Raw genomic sequence first — 21,709 nt, 5'->3', positions numbered from 1 at the left:
GGGTGGAGGGACAGCACAGGCAAAGGCTGGGAGGCAGTGAGGTGCTGGCAGGGCCAGGGGCAGCCCGGTGGAGGCCTCTGCGCCGCTCCTCCGGCTCTCCCTGAAGGCTCCGACGTGCACTGCCAGCCAAGACGCTTTGGCGAGGATCGCGCTGAATTGTTAATCTGCCCCCTGGGACCATAAACGGTTTTAAAGCTTTATAAACGGCTTTGCTTCCCTGTCCCCACCCCCAAGTTGTACAGGGACAGGCTGTGAGACGGGGCCCCTCTGTGCACCCCCAGCCCCACCTCTAGAGTCTGTGGAGGGGGGCTGGGCAGGCGGCAGATCCCTTCCGATAGCCCCATGTCTCCTCGGTGCTGGGGGCGGGGGAGCCAGCTGCTTTACGAGCTCCAGTCGGTGGAGCTCCAGTTGTCTCCTGCAGCCTGAAGATGGAATGGAGCGGTGCTGGGGGGGTGGGGAGCAGGAAACACCTGGCAGCCAGACGCCCGCCCTCCACCTGCCTCCCCCCTCGGAGCCCCCTCCCCTGGCGGAAGACCCCTGCGCGGCCGCCATCTGGACCACATGTCCTGCACTTCGTTTCACACTCTTCCAGTTTTCTCTGTTCCTCTTGCTCCATCCCACCCCTCCCTGCCTTGAAGACTGCGAGGACGGAGTGTCCGTAGTCTATTTATTTTGTGCCCCCCGCCCCCAGTGCCTCATGTGGTGCAGGGAGCACAGCAGTGCTTAAGGAAGGCTCTGCCCGCCTCTGCGGACCGCCTTCACCTGAGATGCCCAGTGCTCCTCAGAGGAGCCAAGGAGCAGCCCGGCCCTCACCTCCACTCTGGCTGGGCCCCTGGCTCATCTAGTCTAGCAACTTCCAAAGCCCCCAAGCACCAGAACGTGGGGGACCTGGTAAACACGCAGACGCCCAGGCCTTGGCGGGTCTGAATGGGGCCCTCGGATCTGCTTGCCTAACGAGCAGCCCTTCCAACCGAGTGACGATGAAGCCGCTCATTTCCAAACGAGGAAACCGAGCCTGGGGGAGCAGAGGACTGGTCCTGGGGGTCCCTGGGCCCAGGCGGGTTGAGGCCCCAGGTTTGCAGCCTCCCTGTCAGGCCTCTGCCCATCCCGGCGTCTGGTCGAGGGCTTATGGAGAGCCAGCACGCCTTTTCCTCCACAAACATCTGTCTGGTTACAAAGTACCCCCACTACCTGGAAGCCCAAGGGCCCCGCCATCCACGAGCGAGCGGCCGCGGAGTTCCTGTCTAGACCTCCTCCACATTTGTTCCTAATTTCACGCTCCGCGGGCTCCCAGATTCCTGCGTTTGGTACTAAAGAGACTCAGCAGCGCTGCGGCTGGTCTCGAGATCTTATCCAGGGCCCATGGGGCGGGGCGGCGGAGCAGGCCGCAGAGGCAGTTCCCCATGGCACCTGGAGCGGCTCCCCTCCCAGCTCCATCCTCAGCCCAGCCCAGCTCAGCCCAAGAGCGCCTGGCTCCTCAGACAGTAGGCCCATCAGTTGCCGGGCCAGAGGATGCCCCAGCATGGGGACTGGTGCTGCCAGGCAGGGCGCAGCCCGCTGGGCGGGGAGCGGGTGTTCAGGGGCCACCGTGCGTGCCCAGGTTGGCCCGCTCTGTGGCCTGGACTCCTTGAGGGACCCTCAGAAAGAGTGCAGGTGCCCTGCCAGTTTGCCAGGATTCATGGACTTCCGGACGTGGTCCCCAGAGTCCTGCTGAAGAGCCCCCCCGGGCGTCAGAGCTGAGAGAGCAGGGCCTTGCCAGTTCACCACTCGGTTCCCAGAGCAGGGCGCACAGTAGGTTCTCGGCGACAATTGTGAATGAATGATCTGTGGGGGGCGTTGAGCTCTTGAAGAATGAACCAGAACTTCCAAGATGAGCCCAGGCAGAGCCGAGGAGCAGGGTGGGGAGGGAGGCTGGGGTGCGACGGGCAGCGGCGCTCCTCCCTCTTCCGGGCCTCAGTTCAATGACGGCAGGGTTAAAAAGAGCAGCAGCGGCCACAGCACGGTGCTGGGTGCTTCCGATGCGTGGATTTCATTCCACCCCACGCCTCCCCAAGGCGGCATGACTTCCCCGGGCGGGACCGGCAGCTCCTTGCGGGGCCCACCCACATTCCCCAGGCCATGTGGGAAGCAGCGCTCTGAGGCCTCCCTGCAAGATTTTCGCCCCACGTTTTCTGGGGCAAACTGAGGCTGGAAGAGTGAAACAACCCACGGAGCAAGCAGAAACTCCATCGGATGGACATCTTCCATGGGTGCTGGAGCTGGGAAAGGAGCAGGCTGCTCTGGACCAGGGGAGAGGGTCTGGGGCCGACCTCAGGGCCTGGGTGACTGGGAGGCCCCCGACCAGGGCCAGGACACTGGAGGGAGGCGGGGTTGCGCCCTACCTGGGCTTGCCCGGGGGAGTTCCGCTTCCCCACTGCCTGGGATAGAGGGCGCCCCCAGCTGAGTGGCCTTCCCACCCGCTGTGGCACAGTCCCCAGGCAGTGACTGTCCCCAGCCTCAGGAGCCTTCAGGAAGGATAGGGAGTAGCAGGAGCCTCTTCTGGCCATCGAGGAGCTGTGCCGAAGCCACCGGGCCTCCCTGGTCCCTTGGGGCAGCTGCAGCGCCGGGAGAGGCCCAGTCTTGTGGGTGGGAGGTCCAGGCCACGGGCAGGCTACTGTGCTGTTGACGGCTTCGGAACCTGCTCCAAACTAAAGTGTGAGTTGTCACTGCTGCCATCAGGCCCAGAGTCCTCGCCTCTGCTCACCGCTCTGCTTGCCCAGAGGAGTGGACACTCGGGGTGCACTGGGGCATGTGGTCAAACTCTCTGATCCTCTGGCTCTGTGGGGGCCAGGCCAGGCGGGCAGAAGGCTGGGAGCATGCTGCTGCCCCTCACTGTGCAGATGGGCGCTGTGCTCCCCAGAGAAGGAGTCTCGCCCAGGGTCACCTTGACATCTGCCACAGAGTGAGGGCTGGGCACAGGCCAGCCATCCTGAACTCCCCCCGCCTCCCCGGGCCCTGGGTGGGAGTAGCGGGAAGGGGAGGACATGCGAGGAGGGCGAGACACCTGCTTCTGGACATCGAGCTCTGCAGTGTCCGGCCCTGGGCCCCAGAAGCCCCCAGCCCTCTCCTGTCTGACCTCCTTGTGGTCTGAAATAGAGAAGCAGCTCGCGGCTTGCGCCCAGCCCTCTGGCAGGCCCCTCAACTGTTGACGTTGGTGACTCCAACACAGTAGAGAAATCCGCTCTTTAGCACAGAGGCTGCCCGGTAATCCTAGGACCTGGGGTTCCTGCCCCGCCCTCCTGCCCACGCTGCCCCCTTGGGGTTCCTCAATCTGAGTCTGGACAGGTCACCGCCTCCCTCAAACACTGGGGTGGCTCCCCAGTGCCCCGTCATCCTGTCCTGAGCACCAGCCCTGTACCAGCTGGGGCGCGACACCCTTTGCCAACATCTCCTTTAGTCCCTAGGAGAGTTTGAGCAGGTGTGGGCATCACCCCGTTTTACAGACAAGGAAACAGCCAGAGAGACGCACACTAACCAGGTCCTGGGGTTGAGGTGGGGAGCAGGAGTGAACTTGCGTGTGCCATCCCAAAGCCGGCATCTTGCCTTTTCCCTCTTTCTCCCAGCCTCCCAGCTTGCCTGCAGGTGGGAGAGACAGGGGTGCACTCTCCCCTTTGCCCCCATCAGACTGTAAGCCCCATGAGGGCAAGAACCTTCTGCCATGTTCTGGAGTCCTCCCGCCAACAGGGGTCAGTACAGCACAAGGACACAGCAGGGGCTCCAAAGTGTGGGTGGATGTGCATGGAGTTGGGGTCCACTGGCAAGCCCACACAGAAAAGGTCCTGAGGTGGGAGCAGAAGAGACGGGGTCTGGCCCCGTGGCCCCCACCTCCGGCACCTGCATGCTCCTGGTGTTTCCCGGGCAGGTGGGGGCGGGGGGGGGGGGTGGTGGTCAGGAGGAGAAAAGCAGATGAGATGTACCATTCAAGAACTTTCTGGGGCTGCGGTGTTCTTATCCACGGGGCAGTGGGCAGAATGTCAGCAAATGGGGGGGGGGTGGAGATTGTGACCCTGGTGAGCCCCAGCTCAGGGGCAGACCGTGCTGGCTTTTTCTCTCCCTTAAAAATAACAATGTGCAGAAGTCGGGTTTGCAAAACCCTTTCTGCTGCTTGACTTAACTTTTTTGCTTTTTTCTTTTCAACTTCCTCTTCCAAGAACTGAGCGCAGCTCCTGGTCCCAGTTCAGGGCTTGGCCTGCGCACAGGAGGGAGTGCCGGGCCAGGATTCGCTGGAGCCAGCCGAGCTTCCATTTATTAAACACACGCCACATCCCGGTGCGGGACTAAGGGCTCTGCCCTCTAATTTCACTTAACCCTCACAGGCACTGTCCGCACAGGCGCAAAGACAGGACGCTGAGGCCGTCCAGGCCTGGCCGCGAGGAGGATGCACAGTCAGGACCCCATCCAGGCCCCTGCCCGTCACCGTGGTCCACGCCTCCAGTTCAGTGAAAGCCCGGTGACTCAGCCTGGCAGAGAGGAGCAGAGAGAGGCTCGGAGACTCAGCAGGACGTGCCCCACCCCAGGGGGCTCAAAGCCTGCTGGCCAGTGCAGGGCTGAGCGCCGGACCCTTGGCCACTCAGCTGCCCAGAGTGGGAGAGAGAGGGCTTTCAGGGATAAGCATGAAGGTGGGTCCAAGGCGGGTGGCCTCCCTGCTGGAGGTCCTGTGCCACAGAGTGCGGGCCTCTGCCCTGGCCTGAGGGATGACAGTCATGTGTGGGGTCCGCTGAAGGCTCCATAGCCCGTTCTGCACCTTGACCATCTCCAGAATGGTCCCACTTGGGCGTCCAGGTGGATCAGCTACTGCCACTTGCACACCTGCTTCCCACACGCTCCCACTGCCGAGCCTGACCCCGGCCCGTGGCCTGATCCGGCTGTCCGCCTGCTCGCTCCTTTGACACACTGTCTATTATTTGCCTGGTGCTGGAAATAACAGCCAATGAGGCAGGGCCCGGCCCACCCCCGCTCCCAGTCCAGGGGGCCGATGCCTTGTGGTGCCAGCTGGAGCCCAGTGGAGGGGCCGCAGCTCTCTGGGGCCTCTCGGGCGACAGGCCCGGGTCTCCCCTGCTCTTCTAGAGGAGAGCTCCGTCCGTGTGGTCTGGGGATGTCCTCCCAGTGGCCCCCTTCCTGATGGCCAGAGCTCTGCTGATTCCTACCAGGACCAGGGACGCTCCAGCCCACCCCGAGATGAGGAGTGGGAGACAGAAGGGGGAATACGGAGTGGAAGTCCGACCCCACGCCCAGACACACCGGGGACACCAGGGGGAGGGCAGAGGGCTCTGCAGGCTCAGGGAGACACGGGTCCCCGCCAGCAGCACAGCCCAGGAACTCTGACTCCAACTCGCATGGATTCCTATGTCCACGGGACCGACAGAGCAGCATCCATGTTCAGAAGACGGGACCTGTGGGGCCAGGTCTAGAGAGAACCCTGTCACCTTTCTCCAGGACCCTGAGAGAAGCACCAGCTCTGAAATAGCCTTGCTCTGCCTCCTGCCGTGCAGCAGAAGGACTCGGCCTGGGCTCGTAGCAGGCAGGGCTCCGAAAAGCGTGGGGCCCAGTTCCCGGAGTGTCCCGGTCTGCCCCCCAAGGCCTGTTCAAATGCCCCCACCTGCCTGGGCCCCGCTGACCTTGCCGACCCCATGGGGTCTCCTGACTCTGCTGTGACGGCCATCCATGTATGTGCTTCCTCCCATGTCTACAAGGGGCCAGCACTGTGAGGCTGGGGCAGGGTCCCAAGCAGCTCCAGGTGTCTGCTGTATCTCAGCACTGGCCCCCTGCCCCCCAACCCCCTCCACCCAGAGCCCACCACAGTGGCTTTGCATTCATGTAGGATGGGGTGCCTAGCACATACCAGGCCCCGCTTCAGGTTTGGGAGACGCCCAGGCCTATCCTCAGGATGCTGCCCATCCAGATGGGGGGCAGGAACTGCAGCTGAGACCCCATCACAGTCGGTGCCACACGTGTCGGCACTGCAGCCCGCCCATTCCTGGCTTGTTCTCTGCATGTCTCGCAGGTTCCAGGGGATGCTGAGGCTGGGGGGCCAGGGACCACTCTTGGAGAGCTGCTGTCCTAAATGGTGGACCCCCAGCTGAGTCTGCCCTAGCAGGGGCTCCCAGTGCCCATGAACAGCCCACACTCCTCGGACCAGCCCTGACCCCCACCTCTGCTTCAGGACAGGGACTGCGCTGCGGAGGCATGTGCCGGCCTCAGTGCTGTCGTGCTCCACTGTCTCTCGGCCTGGGGCCCCTGTTCGCTTCCTTCCAAGTGGCTAACTCCTTCCGATCCTTTACGATGGTGCTCACGCCCTGCCCTCCACAGGAGGTCCTTGCTCCTCCCTGCTCCTCTGTGCACCTGGCCTGTCCACCCTGCTGTGTCATCACGAGCTGTCCCGATAGACTGGGAGCCCCATGAGGGCCGCACCATCGGCCTCACTTTGAAACACAGGCCCTGGCAAACAGGAGACCCTGTAAAACACCTGTGGATCGAGTCACTGGCCAACTCGTTTACCTGTCTGTGAAATCAGGATGGTGACAACGCCTGCCTTCCGGTGCTGTGGCAAGAATGCAGGTGTCACCCCCTTTACCATCACCATCGTCCTTGGAGTTGGAATTATTAACCCCATTTTACAGAGGAGGAAACTGAGGCTCACGGAAATGATGTCACTTGCCCAAGGGCACACGGCCAGTGAGAGGCAGCACTTGGGGCTGGGCTAGAGGTCAGGCGGCTTTTTCAGAAATGCCAGCTGTCTCTGGCAAGTCCCAGGGCTCTGCCTGACTTCTCTGGACAGTATCCACTCAATCACTGACAGCCAGTCTCAGTGCTGAGTCCCACTTCTGGGGCCTGGAGAGGACTGGGGAGATGCAGGTGGCAGCCCCATGCCCGGGGAACAGACATGCACGGTCGGGGCAGTTCAGGGCAGAGGGTGAGCACAGGCTTTTGGGGAAAGCAGGACCTCAGTGACAGGGAGCAGTCAGCAGGGCCTAATGCCCGGGGTGGGGGCAGTGAACTCAGGGCACAGAGCCCGGCCCCCCGGTTAGAGCAGGAACACCTGCCTCTCCCGCCCGAGGGAGGCCTACCCTCTGCCACTTCCTCCACTTCCTCACCTTGCAGCCTTGCTGCCAGTCACCTGCCTGAGCCTGCTCCTGGCCTGTGACCTCTTCACTCAGAGCATCCTCAGTGTCACCTGGGAACTTGGTGACATGCAGAGCCTGGGTCCCACTCAGATCCACTGAGTCAGAAACTCTGGCAGTGGGCCCAGCAATCTGTGTCTTAGCAAGCCCCCCAGGTGAGCAACAGGCTGCCCCCAAGGCTGCACATCAGGACCACCCAGCAACGTCTCCGGGCCCCACCCCAGGCCAAGTTCGTGAGAGACTCTAAGGGGTGGGCCCAGGAACCAGGACATTTAAGCTCTTCAGATGGCTCCACTGTGCAGCCCAGGCCGGGGCCACCAAGAGAGGGACTCAGAGCAGTGGCAGCTCCCTGCAGTGGTGGTGGCCGAGCAGAGCCGTCTCGGGAGTGCTCACAGGCCGCCGGGAGGTGTGGGAGCCCACACAGCCTTCACCGCATAGCCCTCACCGGTCCACAGAGCCCAGGATGGTTGTCCCCATTTTGCAGTTGAGAAAACAGCGGGGAAGCAGCCTGCCGAGTGTGGCTGGGGGCAGCCAGCCCCACCGCAGCGTCGCCCTGCTCAGCGTCCATGCAGACCCCCATCAGCTCCATGTCCCCTCTGCAGCCAGCCTCTAGCAATCCTGCCCACTAGTCTCCTGAGGGGCCCAGAATCGGCCGCGTCAATCACGCCCTTTGCCGTCCCTTAGCCCAGGCCACCCTCAACAATGCCACTGAGCAGCCATGGTTTGTTCTGTGTGTTCTCTCGCGGAACCCCCACCGCAGCCCCCCGTGGAGTCTTCCCCTTGGCTCCGATGCCTCCGCCTTCCGGCAGCCTGGGCCCGTGCCTGTCGGTGCCTCCTCTCTCTCCCAGCCCTGGTCTGCCTGGGAGTCAGAAAGACTTGGGTGTGAATCCAGGCTCTCCTCCTTAGTGTCAGGGGCACCAGGGGCATTGTTCCCCTCATCTTTACACCAGGATGTTAATGCTAGCCTCCAGCTCCCCTCCCTGCCCCCTCCTCCCTGTCCTCTTCCTTCTTCTCTCCCCCTCCTCCCTTCCCCCTCCCTTCTTCCTCCTGTCTATAAACAGCTATTGAATGCTGGCAGTGTGCCAAGCACTGTGCTGTGTTGGGGACACAGTGATAAATGGGGACAGGGTCCCTGCCTCCTCCTGGCCCTCAGGGAGCAGGACTGTTGAGCAGGTCGGATGCACACCCTTGGCCCAGAGACTTAAAAGCGGCCCCTGGCCTGGAGATGCCGGTGCCCTCAACGGAGCCCTCACTGACCTCCTCTCCTTTGTATTTCCTTTCGGAAGTCCGGAAGTCCGTGACTTCCCTTCTCTCAGGCTGTGAGCTCTGGGGCCTGGCCTGTCTCGGCCACGCCAGCCCCCGGCCCCCAGCCAAGGGCGCTCTGCAAGCGCCTCTCAGATGAGTGGTGGGTGGACCTTACAGGATTGGGGGGTGTCTGGAGGGCTGGGGTATCTCTATGAGTATGCTAACAGGTATTATTTTGACTAATTTTTAAGACAATGAGATGATTCCATGTGGACTGTGCTGTGGTTTATTTTCCTCTTCACGTCAGCACATTCAGAACCATATTCTCCTTCGTGGGGCACCCCCGCTGTCCATCCAAGTGTCCCGCCAGGATGCAGCTCTGAGTGTGACTCTCCTGGTCCAGGCCCTGGACATCTGGTGTTCCTGGCCCTCAGAGCTTGTCCCTGATTTACTTTTCCAGCCTTTCGCTTGCTATCCCTGCAATGCTCCTCAAACGGGTCTGGCTAAGAGCTTTGCTCCCCAGGCCTCCCAATCATGCACTCTGCATTGTCTTGTCTCTGGGTCTTTGCTGGTGCCCTTCCATGGACCTTGAACTCCCTTCCAGCTCTGCTTATTGAAACCCCCGGCCATCAGTCAGCATGCTCCTGGAGCAAGCCATCTTTAACCCCCAGTCCCTGGACATGGCTCCCTCTTCCATGGTTTAATAGCACTCAGCAGCTACACTATGCACTGGGGCATTTAAAATTCACCCACAATTCAACAGCAAATATTCATTCAGCTCCTGCTGTGTCCCCGCCTTTGTGGAGTTTTCAGTCTTGTAGGGGGACACAGATGGGGTGTAAGGAGGGAGCATGCAGGGTGCTCATGGGGTGGAGGGCAGCCAGGACAGGCAGCCCTGAGAGAGTGACCTGGACACTGAGACATGATAGACAAGTGGAGGACAATGGGAAAGGGAAACTCATTGAGGAAACAGCACATGCAAAGGCCCAGAGGCAGGCAGAGCAAGGTGGGCTCCAGGAGCTGGAGCGTAAGAGCAGGAGGAGGAGATGGCATGGGGGAGGTCAGCTCCTCCTGTCTGTCTACATCTGATCCAGTCCTCATGGAGCCCTGGTCCTCGTTCCCCCACCTGCTGCAGCCTGGTGCCCCTTCCTCCCTGAAACACTTTCGGGATCAATCATTCTTGCATTGGATGTGCATTGAGTTTACCTGAGGTCTGAGAAAGAACCACCTGAAAGGATTCTAGGGAACATGACTTGAAGCTCACATAGGTCCAGGAACAGTTCCTGCTCCCACCTACCAGAGAGGAGAACTTTGTAACTCGCAGAGCACAGGGAGAGCACTCAGAAGGGCTCTGGCTAGCTGCCGCCCTGGTCTTGCGTAGCAAAGCATCAAAGCCACAGCTGAAAGGACCAAACTGTTTCCATTATGACTGCATCCCAGAACGGACCTCCTCAATACGTACGGGTCTACATCCAACAAGGTCAAGCTCACCATGTCTGGCATCCAGCAAAAAAATTACCTGGCATGCAAAGACACAGAAAAATACAACCCAAAATGAAGAGCAAAACTGACCCATTGAAACTAACCCAGAAATGGCACAGATGATAGAATCAGGAGACGAGGACACTTAAATAGTTACTGTAACTGTTGCCTGTGTGTTCAAAACACTAGAGGGAAAATTGGATACATTAAGTAGAAAAACACGGAATACGTTAAAAAGAACAAAACCCTATTTCTAGAGATTAAAAAAAGCTACCAAGTCTAAGATGAAAAATACACTGGATGAGATTAACATCAAATTAGACACTGCAGAAGAAAAGATAAGTGAACTTAAAAGACAGCAACAGAAACTATCCAAAATGAAACAGAGAGAAAAAAGAAAAACACAAAGGAATAAACAGAACTTCCATGAGAGGTGGGACACCACAAGTGGCCTAATTTATGTGTAATGGGAACCCCCCCCAAAGGAATGGGGATGCAGGAAAATGCTTAGAAGAAATACGGGCTGAAATTTCCCAAAACTATAGACCCACAGATCTAAACACTCAACAAACCACAAATGCAACATGATGGAAACAACACCAAGAAACATTCCTTAAAACCAGTGATAAAGAGAAAATCAAAAAAACAGACAAAGGCCGGTGACAGGAGAGGAACAAAGATAGGAATGATGGCCGACTTTGCATCGGACACAGTGGACGCCGGGAGACAGTGAGGGAGCATCTTTAAAACACTGAAAGAAAAAAAAATCAACCTAGAATTTTCTATCCAGCTAAAAATTTTTCCAAAATTAAGGTGAAATAGAAAGCAGCATTAACATTGCCTCTCCTTTTTGATTATCAAGTCCTGGAGGGCAGGGCCCACAGCTCAGCACCTTGCCAGGGTGATCTGTTGCTGGAGGGTTCTCATTTTCTCACTGGGTTTGGGTCCCCAGTGGCCCAACCTGAGCAGTGGGTTGCGGGGCAGGGGGGAAGTTCTCTGCTCATGCGGGGCTTGGTGGAGTCTGGCTCGTCTTGGGGGAAGCCCAGGACGAGGGAACGGGGGCCCTTCAGGGGCTCTCCCCACTGGGGACCCTAAGTTCTTGGCCCTAGGCCGTGCAGAGTGATAACCGGGGGTGGGGTGAGAGGCGTGTTCTGCCTGACAACCTTGTGCCTTGTATTCACCTCCCCTATCCCCACAGGAGTGTGAAAACAAAAGAGAAATCCATGCAATGTTTTAAAAAAACAACAAATCAAAAAAATATATATTTTAGTTGTTCACAAGGTATAGGCAGTTTCCATGGCTACAGCTGTAAACTGCGTGTGCCAGGTGAGGAGGTGAGGCTCTCCTTACCCCACAGGTCAGGGCGCTTGGACAATTTCTGCCCAGGAACCAGGTGCCTGGCTGCTGGACTGGAGGGAGGGTGGGAAGGAGGGAGGGAGGGAGCGAGAAACGTGGGCTGCCTCTCCACACTCTCGCCCACGACTGCTTTCGCTGGCTAACTGGAATAACACCTGTGTCTTTACAGCTCTCTCCAGTTTAAGCTGAGTTTTCAGGTACAGCATCTCCATGGAGAGAGCAGCCCTCCAAGTTAGGAAGACAGGAGCCTTATCCTTATCCACAGGTGGGCTCTGAGGACCAGGAGTTGAGTCGCCCAGGAAACAGGGGTTCGGGGAAGTGAAAACCGGGGAAGCTGGTTAGCTTGTCCAACCTCCATGACTCCTTTCTATGTCACCACTCCAGGCTGCCCAGCACATATTGAGATGCCCTAAAATTCCCACCCCAGCTGGAGACAGCCCAGAGCAGATGGAGGGGACCAGGGCTAGCCCTGCCCCGCCGCATTCAGGCAGCGCCACCACTTTGCCCCAAGAGATGTGTGTGTGTACGCAGGTGTATGCAGGTGTATACACATGTGCATGTGTGTGTGTGTGTGTGTGGTGCTGATAGTGAACAAGAAGCAGATGATGAGCAAAAACAAAGGTGAGTCAAGCAACCTGATTGTTCCAAAGAGACTGGCTGGACCACCCAGCAGCTGGGGGGGGGATGTGGGCCACATGGCCCCATCTAGGCACTCCCCTTTCTCTTCAGGTGCCCTGGGGACCTGGAACCATGGGAAACCCCCTGGACCCCTGCATCGGGGCCTTGTTCTGAGAGTAGCGCAGCTCATCTACAGCAGGCCCAGCTTCTGCCTGGAGCTCTCAGCAGGGTCTACAGTGGGGGAGCGACCAGAGAGTACAGGCTAGATGCACAGCAGAGAACTCATGGAGCTTGCTGGGGAGAGGTCAGTCCAAGGCTGGGAATCGTGGACTCCCAGAATCTTAGAGCCACACGTCTTCATCTTAGAAAATCAAGACATTGGAACCACGGATGCTCAGATCTGAGGGTCCCTGAACATTTTTCTCTTAGAGTTGGAAGGGACTTTGGATGCTGCCCAGTCTAGTCACCTGCTCAGTGAACAGAAGGGAACATTTTTCCTCTTGAAGCCATAACTCATCCAGGACAATCAACCACAGCAGCAGGATCTCCAACTGCCCCCAAGGAAGCGAGGAGGGCAGTACCACCTCTGGCTCCTGGCCAAGTTCTAGGCTTTCTCTCCTTCCTGGAGTCACCCCAAGTTCTCTCCCAAGTACGAGCTATGAGGACCCCCGAGGAGGGACCCACCTGCCTGTTGCACATGACGTCCTGGGGGCAGAGGCCTCAGAGGGCAGCTGTCAACCCCTGGTCCCACCCTCACACTTCCCACACTCACTCATTTATTCATTCAACTGACACAGTTCGTGGGGCTCGACCGCCCACGGGCCTCCCTGGGAATGGGCAGGGAGGGGGGTGCTGCAAACCCCCCGGGGCCCTCTTCCTCACCTCCATGCTCTTGGCAAGGCTCTGCCACTGCAGCTGACCCAGCGGCTCCATTAGACCGCCCTGAGCAGTCTTAGGTGGCCCAGGCTTCAGCAAAGACCCTGCCTGAAGCCATTTGTTTTACATCAGTTTTCCTTTTTTAAAAAATTAGGCTCAGCCATTTTTAAGTGAGTGTAGGCGTGTTGTTGAAAGGGCCCGTGTGCAGATTAAATGACTTTTTATACACCAGCGGTGGCGGTCACTGAAGAAGAGCAGCACTGACCCCGAGGCCTCGCCGAGAGCTGAGGCTGGGCCGAGCAACACCCGCCAGCCCTGGAGCTGCCCTCTGACCGTGAAATTCCCACCACCCGAAAATGCTGGGCGCTGCGCAACAGGCCCTGCTGACCCTCGAGGCCTCACCGATGGCCCTGCTCCCGCCACGCTGGCTGACTTCCCTTTTCTGGAACACTCTGGGCCCCTTCTTCCCTGAACAGGTTTTCAATGTTTGGAGGGGAGACCTTGATGGGAAAATAGATGCCATTTGTGCCTCTAAACGTGGGGTGTCTCAGTCCAGGGAGAGGCCGGGCAGGGCCACTGCACATCCTGGCAGACGACGTTGGCCCTCAGAACGGCACAGAAACATGCAGCCATCTGACAAAGACCTAGCAAGAGCCCGTCCCCGTGTGCTGGGCCCTGTGCCGGGGGTTCCTGGTCCCAGGCTGTGGATGCAGACCTGTGGGAGGAGCCACAGAGCCTGGTGTTAACAGAGGCCCGAGAGCGTGTCACGGGGCTGATCTCTGGGGAGGTGGCATGGAGTCAGGGACACGGCCCTGAAGGGCTGACCTGGAAGTCAAGACCCAGCACGAGCCAGGAGAGACCTTTCAGGTAGAGAGGTGGGTAGGTGGGAGGACCCCCAGGGAGGAAGGGTCTTGGAGCCTTCCAGAATGGGAAGTAGGTCAATGGGAGCACGGTGGGCGAGAGAGGCAAGTGATGAGGCCGGGGGAGGTTGGCAGGGTCTGTTCCATGCAGGGCCCCCTGCACTGCACCAGGGGTCTGGGTGCTGTCCTCAGCTGGGACAGGTTTAAGCAGGGTATGGCCCCTGAGCTGCGTGTGACGATAGGGAAGCTGAGTTCCACCACAGGGGCTCTTCCACAGGCCCTGCCGCCCACCACACCCAGAGACCCCGTAACCTAGCACCAGGTTCCCTCTGATGTGCTCATACTGGGGGTCTGGGGTCTTACATGGGTGATGAGGGAGTCTCACCACCACCCTGCAGGAGCCGTACAACTGATCCGGTTTGTACGCACCAGGAAACTAGGGCACAGAGAGGTTGAGCGATGCGCCTAAGCTCACCAGCCGGAGGACCTGCGTCGGGGTTTGGGCCGAGCCTCTCCTCGCCTTCAGGTCTCAGGTTCACCGGCGAGGATGTTCCCCGGGAGTAAAGGGCAGACGGCGAAAAACAAGACACGGGCCAGTGATGACAAAATTGACCACAGAAGAAATTATGCAAGACACTGTGTTGTAAAACAAAATGTTTTTTTTAAAAAATAGAAATCTGTTTAGTAAATTGAGGGATCTCTCGTGTGGGAAGTTCCATGGAGGTAAAATTAAAGTTGACTGTGTTTTTAATTTTGTAAATGGGTTCGTATCGAGCCAGGAGCCTTCTGTATAATGAGTGTTTTAAGCAAACACACTCTACACGCCCGTAAATACCAGGAGATAGCAAGTCGACAACGTTACCAGGAGACTGCTGCTTTTTCTGGTGAAATATTAGACTTTTTTCACTGTCTTCCTTCGAACCAGGATTGGATCATTGTATCCCAGGATGAGCCCTCTCAAAGGAGATGCTGGCTTTGCAATGTTTTAAGGGGAGACCCCGGCAGATAAGGACACGTGGCTTCTGCTCTTGCTGTGGGTCCTTCCCTAAGCCAGCCGGGGCTGCCGGGCTCAGGGCTAACTCGGGAGGTCCCCCCTCGGAGGACGGGTGTGTGGACTGGGCGTTCGCCTCTGAACCAGGAAAACGAGCATCTTTATTTGCCTCAGGAAAATTCCCAAATGTATCAAGTGGGAGTGGATTTGCCATCGCCAAGTGGAAGAATTTGGAAAACGGAGTGTAAACACGACATTCCCAACACTGCGAGGTGAGGGCCTCGACCTGGGCTCCGGGTGAACTCCTGCTGCGTCCCGGGCCGCCCCCTCCTGCAGCTGCTGGGGCAGACTCCCTCCCTGCGCCACGGCAGCCCAGCCTTCCCTGCCTCCTGTCACTCTCGGCAAAACACTCTGAGCTGATGCTACTGGGATGCACCGGTACAAACCGCAGACTGTGCGGCTCGCTGGGGAGTCGAGGCCGGGCCACGGGATGGGGCGGGGGCTCTGCAGTGGGTCCCTCACTCGTTGGCAGAAAAACCCTGCAGCACCAGGGGGTGGGGAGCGAGCCGTTTTAAGCCTGGCAGAGAGACCAGAGGATGAGGGTGCAGTGATGCACAGGAAAACCGACCTCAACCGCAGCACAGATTAGAGGCTCAAAGCCAACGAGAACAGCGGGAAGCCACCCAGAGGGTTCTCTCCCCACCCTCAAGGGAGCAGATAGGTGGGGAAAGTCAGCTGTCTTCACTGGGCCACTGATATCAGCCAAAGTCAACAGACAGGTGCCCTGCGTCCCAGCAGAAACGCCCCATCTCTCCACCACACCTGCTCCTCTCCACTCTCCACTCATCCTTCAAGTTCCACCTCCAGGAAGCCTTCCCTGACTGCTCCGGCCCATGGGGCACCTTCCTCTGAATCTGGGACACCTGCCGCCTCGCACCCACGTTACACCCCGTGGAGAACTACCCTCACTCTGCCATCTCATTCTGTGCACCTGGGTGTGCCCCCCGCACCGCCACGAGACCCTTCTCTGAGCCGATCACACCGCCGAACGAATCTATAAAAGCCACACAACAAACACGGAAACCCGGACAGCCTGCTCACCCGTTTATCAACATGGGTCCAGGTCAATAAGGAGAGGACGGGGCGCCGAAGTGGGAGGATGATCAAGACCTGCTGCTAAAGGGACAAGAGGAGCACGGGCAGAGAAGGCCCTCGGCGATGCCCGGCGACACGCAAACGACGCACAGCGCTGGGCATGGGGGCTTTGACTTTGTGCAAAACAATCAAACAAACAAAGCTGGATTTTTTTTTGGTTGGTTTTCTCTAACAACAAGCATGCATTTATGTTACTTAGAAAACCCTTTAATATATATTAAACTTAATGTATATTAATTAAAAACACGAGAAGCATGAAGGAGACAGTCACCAACGACGGCCTGGCGCAGGGGGAACCGTTGCTCTGTGTGGGGTAGGGGTGTTTTCCAGGACGCTGTGTCTCAGACTCCACTGAGCATGAGAACTGCCTGGGGAGCCTGTTAAGGCAGAAGGCCTGGAGGGGCCCGAGAATCTGCATTTCCAGCAAGTTCCCAGGGATGCTGGGTCTGCGGACCACACCTGGAGCACACCTGTCCTGGGTTTTGCTTACACGCTGTGTGCAACGAAATAGAGCAAATAATAATAATAAAAGAGACATGACTATTCTCCAGGGACCCAGGGCCTGACCGCAGGCCCAGCAGCCATCAGGGCCAGCCTGGGAGTGCCCTGAGGGCCACCGCTGCCACGGCCACCACGTGCAGAAACCGAGGACCTGGTTGGGAAGAAGCAAGATGCACGTGGTAGTCAGGAGCCAGTAGGGTCCCACAATGTGGCTTTTCCCTGCTCGTCAGGGGCAGCCCCAACGCCAGTCTGCCCGGAGGCCACCATGTGGCTGAGCCAGGAAGTAAGCACCAGTGGGGACTGCTCCAGGATGGACCTGGCCTGGAAGGGAGGTTTGTGCCAGGGCTCAGCTGTGCATGGACTCCCTTCCCCGCTCTGCTGACTGAGACATAAGCTGGCACATCCTACAAGGTAGATATTATTACTGCCATTTTATGAATGAAGAACCCATGGCCCAGAGAGGCTAAGTAACTTCACTAGGGACACACAGCTTGGACACAAACACAGCTCTGGTCAGCCTCCAAGGCTATGCTCTTATCCACTTGGCCACACTGCCAACCTGTCCTCAGCAGCCAGGGAATGCGGTGGATGAGGCCACAGCTCTGGGAGCCTCACTTGTTCTGGGACCATTGTTCAGGCCCTTGTCCTGCCTCTACCTGGGCCTCCCAACTGGCCCAACTTTCCCCCATCTCTGCCACCTGGGGAAGCTGAGCACAGGGGTATAGGTGACTGGCTCAGCCCGGCTGGGGCCACGCCCATGGAAGCCCCCCCACCCCAAGGTGGCTGGGAGCATGTCCACAGGACAGGGAATAACATCAAGCCAGGCCGTGTTGCTCCTGGAACAGAAAGCCCTTCTCCAGGCCCGCGGGCTGCATCCTCACTGCTTACACTTGGCCCATCCTGCACACCCAGCCCTGCCCGGGTCTCCGGGTGGGGTTGGCGTCTGCCTGGACCCGACGTGGAGGAGTGTCATAGGAGCGCTATTTGTTCAGTCCTGGCCATCTCCCATCACCCCAGCACGCACATCCCAACACCCCTGCCTCGGCTGTTGCATTGCTCCTGTCTGCTTCCTCTCCCGGTCCGGGCCTCCATCGTTTCCCTCCCGGCTGGATGCAGCCGCCTCCGCCCGAGCCTCCAGCCTCGCCCTCTCCAAGGGCCCCTCCACGCTGCAGCCGAGAGCATCCTCTAAGGACCAGACCTGGCGTGTCCCTCCCGGGGTCACGCTGTCTGTGGTTCCTGTGAACCTCGGGAGAAAGCCCACCACGGAGCAGGGCTTCCGAGCCTGGCCTGATCTGACCCCCACCCACTCCCCACTTCCAAAGCCTCGGGGCTCTCACCAGGACTGTTGGGTTGATCCTCCAAGGTCCCCAGGGAAGCAGGGGCCACATCCCCCTTTCACAGCCCAGGAGCCTAAGGCCCAGGGTCCCACAGCCAGGAAGCAACAAAGCCAGGCTTGGAACCCAAGCCTCAGTCTGAGTTCGGGGGTTCGCCCATCCTCCCCCCAGGACAAGCTGGAGGGTTCTCCCTGTACGCCTTCCATCCTTGGGGCTGGGCCAAGGCCTGGGGAGGTTCACCAACTTGAGCTTGCTCAGGGAGGGGACCAAATTCCAAAAGGAACAAAGAGCTTCGAAAGGAGAAATGAGCGCACCCTGCACCCAGGAGTCTCTCTGCTCAACAGAGGAAGGAGAGGAGCTGGCAAACACTTAAGATGCCGGGCTTATCAACCCCCCTGGAGCAAATCCAAAGGGACTGAGACAATGCAGGGAAAACCAGCGCCGAGAAGAGCAGCAGAGCCAGGCTGAGAAGCACCCCGGCCACCTGGGCCCGGGGGAGCTGACCCGGTGAACAGACTCTGGGCCCCTTTCAGCTCGGGCCGGCAGTTTCCTGGTCACCCGCAGTGTGCTGGTGGGGCAGGCAGAAGCATCTCCACTTTCGCACATGGGGAGGCTGAGTGATTTGGCCAAGGTAGCCTGAAATCCACTCTCTCTGCCATACAGATGGCCTTTTACTGACCCACAGACGTGGACTTGCTACTTTGGAGAGAGTGGCAGGGCCGGGAGCTGTGCGGAGGACGGGACAAGGGCCCGCCGCCCTCTGCCTTGCCTCCTGCCTGGAGAGCCTGGAGTCACCGGTAATTGAGTGCGAAGTAATCTCTCCCGCAGCCCCGCCCACTCCTCGCCCCTCCTGAGCCTGCAATAATTCCTAGCGGGATCGCAATGCCATCACTCTGCAGCGCAGGCCCACGTGGCAGGAGCCCAGAGGCCTCTCCGTGGGAGTGAGTCCTGGCATCATGTAGCCTGGGCTGCAAGGCTGTGTGGCTCACATAGAACCAGCACCAGGAGTCAGCCACTTACAGCTGGCCCCCAAACATGCAAAACTGGGTGATCACTTGAGTGGGGAGTGGGGTTGACGGGACTGGGGTCATGGGCTCAGGTCAGCCCTGAGGTTCCAATACCCCTCTACACTCCCCAATACCTCGGCTCCTCCCAGCCTCACCCACTCGGCTTGCGGCTTAGATGAACAGAGCTGCAACGGTTCATGGGGGGCATAATGGGATCCACTCCAGCATTTCTCAGACGAAACTGAGTCTAGAGGGGGGAGTGACTTGTCCAAGGTCACCCAGAAAGGTGGACAGAACTGGGCAGATAAGTCTTGGCACCTCCAGCTGTGCCCACCTTTCCCCTGAGTGGCCTTGTTCATGTTTGACGATGTGTCTAGGGGCTGGAAGCCTCAGAGGCTGGGAGGGGCTCTGTAGTGGAGAAGCTGCAGCACCTCCATGGGCCTCTGCTCTGAGCAGAGGGTATCAGTGTGCTCCGGGGAGGCCAGCCGATGCTCCCCAGAATCCCCACCCCATCCCCATGCATCCCCCGGGGCACTGAGGCTGGGAAAACCTCAAGAGGCCTTCAAGAGGCCACTTCCCAGCTTTCCAGGTGAATCTGGACCAGTCAGCCCCACCCAAAACTCAGTGGATGGGAGACAAGAAGTCAGCAGGATCCGGGGCACAGTGATCGCCCTCTCCGTCTTTTTTATCCCATCGTGCGGGTGCTCAACAAACCACTGCAAGTGAAGGAAAGAAGGAATAAACAAAGCCCCACAGGGCCCGAGCCCCAGCCTCAGGAGCAGGACAGATGCTTCCCAAGTTCCCAGCACCGGAGCCCTTTAGAAAGCATGTAGTCAGTGCACAAAGGATTCAGGCCAACCCCTCCCGCAGTCCAGGAGGGGCTCGCACCCACCTAGGTAGGTAGGAAGGCCCCTGGTCACCCAGGCTCCACCCTCAATGCCACTGGAAGAGGGGGAGAGTGGGAATATGCACGCATGCTTCCCTAGCAAGCCCGAACTTTTGGGGGTGGGAAGTTGTCACTGTACCTGGAACCCCCAAGAGCCTGGCCCGGCCTGGGAAGAAAGGAACACCGGGGAAGGCTGGCAGGGTGCCTCTCTGGCTCTCCTCAGCTCCAGCTTCCTGGGGAACTTGCAAGGGGGGAAAGCTGGGGCAAAGGCTCCTGGACACCCCCTTATCCCCGAGAATGGTCAGTGAACTTGCACCTCGAGAGTCTTGTCTCAGAGCAGCAGCCAGGAGACACACACTGGCAGGACCACTGGGCCCAGGAAGTCCCCACCTTGGGAGCACAGGACACTGAGAGGGGCGAGAGGGCAGAGCCAGGAGATGGACAGGAAGTCTCTCCTGGATTTCTCATGTTTGGAGAGTCCCAGCTGGAAGACCCACACGCCAGTCTGGTGCTCCCCCTCCCCCCTTTAAGCCCAGATTTCAAACAAGGGTGGGTGGCAGGTGGCAGTGACAGAGGCTGGCATGGCTGAGGCCAGCTCTACCACTTATTGGCTATGTGAGCTTGGACAAGTGACCAAAATTCCCTGAGCCTCAGTTTCCTCATCTGTCCAATAGGGCCAATGCCCCCTTTCTCATGGGTGTTGGGCACATGGAATGGATGATTATGCAAAGGTCAAGCACTGGGCAAAGTGTCTGACAGAAGGCAAATCTCAGTAAATGAAAAGTCTCAGCTCCTGGCCGCAGAAAGAATGGGGGCCACCTCCCCTGGGAAACTTTCCTCCCCAATTTCCCTCAAGCCCGGGCTGGGAGAGAGACGAGGCTTCCTTTGGCACAGTGGGTCCCTGGCGTCTCCCTCCGTCCCTCGCCGCCCACTTCGGTCTCCGTCCACAGAGGCGCTCTTTGAGGGCGGCCGGAGACGGGACGGGGGACGCCGGCCCCGCAGCTGCGTGGGGCAGGGACCCGGCGCAAGGCGGCGGGGGCAGGCTGCAGCGGGCGCTCAAGACTAGGTGGGCACTGAGCCGGGGCTTCCCCGCCTGCGTCCTCTGCCCTCAAGCCTCGTGACCCGCGCGCCCGCTCGGCCCTTACCTTGAACCATGGGAACGGCGCTGCCCCGGCCGGCCGAGGACTTGGGCGCACGTGACGGGGCGGTCCGGCGTCCGTCCCGGGCAGGGCGCAGCTAGTAGCGGCCGCTCATGCCCAGGCCACGGCTGCGGCGCTGCTGGGGCCGGGCGGGCGAGGCGGGCGCTGGAGAGGCCCCGGAGGTCCGCGGGAGGCGACTGCGTGCCCAGGCGGGAGCCCCCTGCCAGCTCCCGCTGCGGCCACGGCTCCGGACGACCAGGCTGGCTCCGTGCGAGCGGCACGCGCGCGGCTCCAGCCCAGTCCCGGGCGCGGGGCGCGCGCTGGCGGGGAGGGCGCGCACCCGAGCCGGCGGGGAGCGCGCGCGCCGTCGTCGGGGGCGGCGGGGAGCGGCCCGGGAGCTGTCCCTGGTGCTGACGGCTCGTCCGCTCCGGCCGAGGCTGCGCGACCTCCTTCCCCGGCCGGGGGGGCGTCTCCCCCAACCCCCTGCTCCGCGCCCTGCGGGGCTCTGGTTGCTCTTCCCCTGCTTTCCTGGCGCTCCTCGTTTCCACAGCGTTGGGATTTGGAGTCAGGCCGAAGCTGCTGCTGCTTGTCAACAGTGCGACCTTGGGACAAGTCCCTTCCTCTGGGCGACTCAGGTCCTCACCTTCAAAATGGGCCCCAGCAGTGCCTGTGAGGTTGGTGTGAGAATGGAATTCAACGACGGCTGGGGGCCTGGCACACCATGAGCGCTTAATAAATGCTCCCCTTTATCACGATCTGTTTCCATTCCCTTGGTTAGCAACCACAGAGCGAGTGAGAGGAGGGGCAGAGCTCGCTCTGCTCCGGGCTAGGGGTGTTTGGGGCTCAGAAGCTGCCTTTGAATCTCTCGGGGCATCAATAGTGGAAAGGAGCACACCTCTTCCTTGGGACCCCAAAGCATCCAGTTAGGCCCAATGGCCAGGCGTGAAAGCGAGGCGGATCTGGGCTGGATACCAGGGAGAACTCTCCGTCAAAATGTCCCTCCACCTGAAGAGATGCTCTAAGGGGCCGTGAGTGACCTCTGTTACTGCAGATACTCGAGAGCAGGCTGCAGCCACAGGGACCTGGGACCAAGAGAGGT

The 21,709-nt window shown here is 59.4% G+C and overlaps 1 protein-coding gene across 1 annotated transcript in view; it reads right to left on the bottom strand.

The window, feature by feature from the left end:
• Positions 1-20,948, bottom strand: part of FAM163B (family with sequence similarity 163 member B) — a 30,636-nt gene extending 9,688 nt beyond the window's left edge. Inside the window, exon 1 of the mRNA XM_044778451.2 lies at positions 20,617-20,948. The gene's annotated coding sequence lies outside the window, so the exon portion shown is untranslated. The remainder of the gene's footprint in view (positions 1-20,616) is intronic.
• Between the last annotated feature and the right edge of the window lie 761 nt (positions 20,949-21,709).

The sequence above is a fragment of the Equus asinus genome, chromosome 10 (assembly GCF_041296235.1).
Source record: "Equus asinus isolate D_3611 breed Donkey chromosome 10, EquAss-T2T_v2, whole genome shotgun sequence".
Classification (NCBI taxonomy): domain Eukaryota; kingdom Metazoa; phylum Chordata; class Mammalia; order Perissodactyla; family Equidae; genus Equus; species Equus asinus.
This window is presented reverse-complemented; position numbering and strand designations above follow the sequence as displayed.